Source organism: Fukomys damarensis, unplaced genomic scaffold (genome assembly GCF_012274545.1).
Source record: "Fukomys damarensis isolate Sample0158 unplaced genomic scaffold, DMR_v1.0_HiC HiC_scaffold_23, whole genome shotgun sequence".
NCBI classification, from domain to species: Eukaryota; Metazoa; Chordata; class Mammalia; order Rodentia; family Bathyergidae; genus Fukomys; species Fukomys damarensis.
The window spans coordinates 24,186,097-24,193,240 of NW_022900935.1; positions in this window are offsets into that span (position 1 = coordinate 24,186,097).

Genomic DNA, 7,144 nt, shown 5'->3' on the forward strand with positions numbered 1-7,144 from the left:
CCTCGCACACCCCCAAAAAAAAAAAAAAAAAAAAAAAAAGCCAAAAGATGGCCTCTTCTTTTTCTGGCTTTGTTATATCTTAAGTTCTGGCTTGAAAAAGACACAAGCAACCTTCTTGGCTATAAGAATGAACTACTTTACCTACCTGGATTGGAGTCCTTCTTTAAGGTCCAACCCAAACATTTTCCATTTAGCCTTTCATGATTAATTTGACTTCCCCCTGGACTGTGATTCTTCCCTTTTGGTGCTCTAGGACTCAACTATACAGCTTCCAGGACCTTATCGGGCTGTAAACTCTATATGAATAAAGACTAGGCACATGCAGTCAAATAATAGAACCATTTAAAAGCTCAGTATATACACAGGATCTTGCACTGCTACCTAACCCAGCATTTGACTCCCTCAAGCCTTGGCTCTTTTGTTTGTGATTTGATCACCTAGGAAACAGAGCTGTAGCTGGATGTGATGGCACATGCATATAACCTAGCTATTTGTGAAGCTGAAGCAGGATGATCATAAATTTGAAGCCAGCCTTGGTGACTTAGTGAGACCCTGTCTTAAAGTGGTTTGGAAATACAGCTCATTGGTACAGCACTCACTTAGCACATGCAAGGCCCTGAATTTAATTCCCAGTACTACAAAACAAAATAAAAAGCCTGAGGCAAAGCTTGTATGCTAGGATTTAACTGGGAAGTATGAACCCAGGCAAAGAGTAAGGAGAGACACAAAGTAAAAAGAAGTGAAAATATAAGACAGTGTATTACTAAGTTGGCCAGAGTTTCAAAGAGAACACAGCTAGTTGCTCTGTCATACAAATTAATTCTAGATGAGCAATGGATAACAATCACATCTCAGGGATAAAGGAAAGCTGTGTTACCCTACCATTCCAGTAGCCATGGAGGGTGCCAGATTCCACACTCGGTAGCACAGTGGGTCATCTGAGACTAGAAAAGGTGGAAGAAGTCAGAGGCTCTAGCTTGGTGAAGTTGGGCCCTCTGCAGTCCTCCACAGTGGGCACATTGGAGGCTCTGTCAAAAACCTAACCCTCATCCTGGAGGAGGCTAAAATAACCAGATGAGGTGATAGTAGTAACAGCTGGGCTATCCAGTAAGCAGTGGCCAAGACCCTGGCCCACAGTATAGATGGGCAAGCATATTTAGGGTGGCAGGTGAACTAAGGCCAGTGCACAGACTCAGATGCACCCTAGATAGCCTTCTGACTTCCAGACTAAGCAACTGACTAAAGTGAACCCTGAGAGTAAGAACCAAAGTCCAAACTGATTCAACTACCCTTCAAGCCACCAGGAAAAATAGCAAGGTAGACATCAAAGCTGGGACCTTAAGCAGCAAATGAAGAGCAGTGAACACAGGACCCAAGGACAGTGCCTGGTAGCCCCCATCATGGCACAGTTGGGAGAACCCAGACATTATGAAATCATTTTAATTGAGGAACTAGGAAAACTGCTACTGTTAGCATAGTTCCTATAAGCTACATAAGATGAGATGGTGCAGTTACGAGGGGTGTAGGCCTGGAGAGAGACTGTTTGGGTTTGAGTCCTGGCTCTGTATGTGATCTTAGGCAAGTCACATGCCTCTCTGAGGTTCAGTTTCTTCATCTTTGGAGTGGAGATAACACTCGTACCCACCTGTTATTAGAATTAAATACACAAGTGTTTAGCACAGAACCTGGCAGTGTTCAGTAAATAGTGACTGTTATTACTACTATATACTCTTCCCCACCCCTGTTTCTAACTCCTGTCCACACCATGAGCACATGCCACTGTCTTCCTCCAACCTCAGCAGTCTTCTGCTGCTTAAAGAGCAGTGGGGGTTGAACTTGGTCATGCCTTCTTCTCCCTGCTCTCCCCAGAGCTGTTCCCCATGAGCCTTAGCCATTCATCTCCTTGGTGACCTGAATCTGAACTAAGAGACAGATGTAGGGTGGCTAAGGCCAGGGTGGTAATGTGCTCCCTTATCTCTGTGCCCCTCACTGGGGCCTAGTTAATTTTCCCTTTGATTTTAATATAGATTTATTGAAAGTTTCAGTTATCAAAACAAACTGCAGCAGCAAATTGGTGTTCTTTGCAGGCCTACAAGTGCCTATAAAGCTGCCATGCTCGGGAACGAATGGCGCTCTCCGGGAGGTCAGTCATGGCAACAGAAAGTCCCTGGGGACACACACACTGCAGTTTAATATTTTTCTTATTAGCCTTTTTTTTCTTGGCTATCTAAGCCTCCCCTTTACATCGGAAATCAAATGGCGCCAGCTGCCCGAGGAGGGTCTCTTCCCCAAGCTGCTCTGCTCTCCTCTACCTACTCCCTGTCTGCTCTCTAGTCCTCCCCTCCTTGTCTCAGATCTTCTGACCTCACCCTGCCTTGCCCACTGGCCCAGAGAGAATTCTGATCACGTGCCACACAGGTGTGGCTCTGAAATGTCATGATTCCCACAGCCCTGTCCTATCTGTACAAGGTCTGCCTGGGCTACTCAACCTCTAGTCAGAGGCCAGGCATTCCTAGAAAAGATTGTGACCCCAGGCTCCTTCCAGATCTGGTGCTTAGAAGAGAAAAAAATGCAAAGTTTCAAAGGAAAGACATTGCTTTCAAAACAATAAGCAGTCCTGCCAGGATCTATCAGACTCTAAAGAAACAAACAAGTGATAATGAACTTAGAGAGTGGGCCAGTTCTGCCAGCCCAAGAATTGTCAGATTTTATTCTCATATCTCCACTGCCATTCCCAGTATGACCTCTTCTCCCAATCCCAGCTTAATTTTTGAGACCCACCCCGCTATCCTCAATCTGTCTCTCTCAGGACCAGCCTGATTTCCTGCCTCCAGTGCCCAGTAGCTCCCATAGTAAGAACCATTCACTGATACCTCTAATCTCTAGAATCAGTTTTGTTCCAGGGGAAGGTTTCCCTGAGAGTTTCCATGGCTGGTCACCTTAACAGTACCATCTGCATTCTGGGATTGAGATGCTGCTGGGTCACCACACCACATCCAGTGTCCTCTCCTTGCTTTTAGACATTGCCCATCCTCAGAACTGTGACTACTATTACTAAGGGTCCTGACAACTTTAACTGTACAGCTACAGTGGCAAAAGGTACTGAGGTCTGAACCCAGACCATCCAAAACTTGAGTCTTGGCTTTGATGTTTACTGACCCTGTGCTGCAAGGAACCTCTTTGTGGTTTCATTGTACCTTGTGATTGCATTTATTCTTGTCTAAGAACCATTCTTTAATAAAATGATTGCCTCTGTCTCTCTCCTACAAAAGCATGAGATCCTCAAGGGAAAGGACCATGTCTTAATTGTCTTCATATTCTATGTGCATTTATTTGATGAACAAGTGAAGTCAACTCTGAGCCTTCTTCCTCAACTATGAAATGGAGGTAATACCTGCATCACCAATATAATGAAGAAAGCACCTCTTACAGTACCCACCCAGCGTAAGGGAAGTATTTAGTGAGTTGTGTCCTTCATCAGTTTCCCCTTGACTTTAGTCATGAGCCACCAGCACCCTTTACCGGATCCTGTCTCTGTTTCAAGTTACCTCCTGGGGCTTTCCCATCATTGATCAGTCTCCAGCTTTCACCCTGACCTTTTTGAAGAAGTGCTGACTTCTTTCCTCCAAGTCAGGGTCCTACATCTTTCCAGACCCACTCATAAACTGCTGCTTTCTGGTGATTCTGTTTCCTGGGCTGCCTTGTAATTTGCCTGCAGTAATACAGATGTTCCAAGCCTACCAGCTATATCAGCTCACAGTCCAAATGAGTTTACATTAACAGTAATGTATCAGTCTTGCTAACTCTGGGTTCCCACCTGCTCCTGTAGGAATGCTAGTTCCTAGCAGTGCCCTCCCCCAAGCCTCAATCATGCCTGTCAGTCTGGCTTCTACTACCATTTGCACTCTGGATACTGGCCTTGCATGCTTCTCTCGATGTGCTTAATAGTCACATTCCCATGACTGCATGAAAGCGTGGCATTCCCCTGAAAAGTGAGAAAATGATTCCTTCCATATGACATTCAGTTAGGGGGATGTAGATCCTCCAGCAATGCCATTTGAACTCTCTCTGCTTATTCAAAGGGCACTTTTTCTTCTCACTGTGCACGTCTACTGCTGTCAGAGTAACCAGGATAGGCTGGATTTACTTAAGAGTCCACTGGCTGAACCAGAGGTATGGTCCCTCTTTAACTTTAGTTCTGTTGTAGAAACCACTCTCCTCTATCACATGTGTCTCTCTGGAGTGTGGTTGGTCCTTCCAGCAATATGATGTTTACTGGATTGCCACATACCCCTATTCAGGTCATGCTAGTATATACCTGATCCAGTCATAGATGTGTTGCTTGCTTTTCTTTGAAAGACTTTTCAACCCTATGTAAATCAGCAACAACTGATCCACAGGGCTGGGGCAAACTTAGCGATCTGATCTCTCTGCAGTGCCTAGTCAGGACCACAAATGCCCCAGGATCGGAGGGTGTCAGAGGGATTTTAGGGGAACACATAAAGCCTTCAAAGCATCTTTTCCAGGAACCCCAGTGCTCGCTTGTCCTACATTATAACTAAGTGTGTATCCTAGTATATACTTTCTCAAGATTCAAAACATATTCCTTGACTGACTACTTAGTGTTGAACTCCATGAAAACACAGGACAAGACATGAACATTAGAAGCAACCCCTTCTCTCATAGATCTTACAGTCTAATGTGGAGAACCTACTGGTAAATAAATCATTGTCACTCAGAGTGATGACTGCAACCACTTGCAATGAGAATTTGAATAGAAGGTATCTTAACACAGCCTGGAAAGGCTTCCCAGAACAAGTGACATTTAAGTCTGGTCTTCAAAGTTGAATAGGGATTCCCCAGATCAATAAGGGGAGAAGATAGAGGTGATGTGAGGAGGGCCTCGAGGCGAAGACAACAACATGAGCAAAGGTGCAAGGCAAAATGGCCCACATGGGGATGGGAAGAAATCCTATGACTGCAGCAGACAGTGTGCTAACGGAAGTGCTGGAAGAGAAATTGAAAATCTGGGCAAGAGTTAGATCATGCAGTCATAAAATCCTCTCCCCACCCCGCTTTTAAGAGATAGGGTCTCACTATATTGCTCAGGCTGGCCTTAAACTCCCTGGCTCAAGTGGTCCTCCTGCCTCTGCCTCCCAAGTAGCCAATGCTGGAGGTACACCACTTTTTAAAGTATTTGAAGTTGGGCATAGAGGGATACATCTGTAATCCCAGCACTCAGGAGGCTAAGGCAGGAAGACACTGTGAGTTCAAGGTTGGCCTGGGCTACACAGTGAGTTTAAGTCCGGCCTAAACTACACAATGAGACTCTATCTAAAAAAATAAATAAATACATAAACAATAAAATGTTGGACTTAAGCTTAAGGGTGATACAGAGCCTTTAAACTAACAGGTTTAAAGCCAACCAGTAAGTAGGTCAGTCCTTTATTAGAGTGGTGGTTCTCAGCTTTTAATGTACATTCATTGCAGTCACCTTGTTAAATGCAAATCATAATTACCTGGGTCTGGAAAAGGCCTTAGATACTGCATCTCTTGCAAGTTCCCTGGTGAGGCTGGAGTTGCTGCTCCTTAGACCACACCTGAGATAGCAAGCTTCTAGACTACACTGTACAAATAGTAATCAAGCTATGCGGTGAATGTTTAAATTCAAGTTTTATTACAGTAAAAGATACATTGCCATTAATCTCCCTCAAAATGCATCCATCCCTCACTTTGAACACACTTATTCCATTCTCGTCACTTTCTGAAGAAGTTCTAAAAGTCCTCATTTGTGTCTGGAAGACAGGATTTTAAAATGCAGTGAATGCTGCTGCGGAGTGCATCCAATGGAAAGGCAGGCTCATAAAACATTGCAGTGTGTCCTCATCCATCAGGGTAGAGGATTGTTTTGTTTTGTTTTGTTTGCAAAGTGTAACCCACGGCTGCAGTGGTGCTTTGCTTCACATCTATATTTTAGCGCTGTTTATTGAAGATTTGTTCCACGTCCAACAAAGTGCCAGGTAAAGGGCAGAGATAGGAGCCTGGAGGAAGACAAAAAACTAAGACATTTTCCTGCCCCAAAGTGTTCAGTGTCATCTAACAAGGGGTAGCTTTCCCTGGGCTGCCCTCAGCCTGTCATAAACATGCTAAATGAGGCCTGTCTCGGCGGTGTCCCTGGGGCCCCACCGCTTCTACATCCCCATCCAGAGATGAGTCTGTTTATCCCTAACCGTTGTCTCTGACCTCTAAATCAATTCCCCATCTGATTCAAAATCTCAGTCCTTCCCTGCCTGCCTCTTCATTCCAGGTGAGGTCAATTTGTAAAACTAGAAGCAGCGAACTGTGACAGTGTTAAGAGCACAGGCTCCGAAATCAGACTGCCTGGGTTCATAGACTAACTCCATAGACTTATTACTTGGGTGACCTTAGGCAAGTGGCTTAGCTTCCCTAAGCTTCGGTTTTCTCATCTATAAATTGGGGATAATAACTTGCCCCACATCTTGGGGGCTTTTTGTGAGGATCAGATGTGACAATGTATACAAGGTAAAACACAATCTTGAAACATCTGAATACCCAATAATCGTTATCTATTGGTTGTATAAATACAAAAAGCTTCGTGTATAGAAGCTTATCAAAGCCCTTTGAAAGCCTTTGTAAGTAAAAGCTGCCATCACCCCCTACACACCTACAGTTTTTCCTGCTGGCATCATCCCCTCCCTGAAGCTGGGGAGGCAGAACAAAGCTGTAGGTGCTCAATGCAGAAACCCTACTAGATGAGGCAGCCTTGTGGGGTGGGGAGGATTTCAGGGACAAGAGATTTCAGCTTACCAAAACTTGGGCTCAGTGTTGGAAGGGAAATGCTTCCCAAATGCCCTGTCCCCTCAACCCTATCCCTACCGTGTCCTCTCTGTCCAGGGTCACCCAGGCTGCTCCTCCTTCTGGCTGCAGTAAGAAGCAGCCTCAATCATTCATCTTAATGTCTCTATTAAGCAAGGTTATGACCGGGACAAGACAAGAAACAAGGTCTTTTACTATAAAAACATGGCTCCCAGGGCTCAGCCCCAGGGGACTTCTCCACAGCACTGCTGTTAATCCAGGGCCACTGCCACTGGAGAGGACTTAGCTTCCAAAATCAAGTGAGATG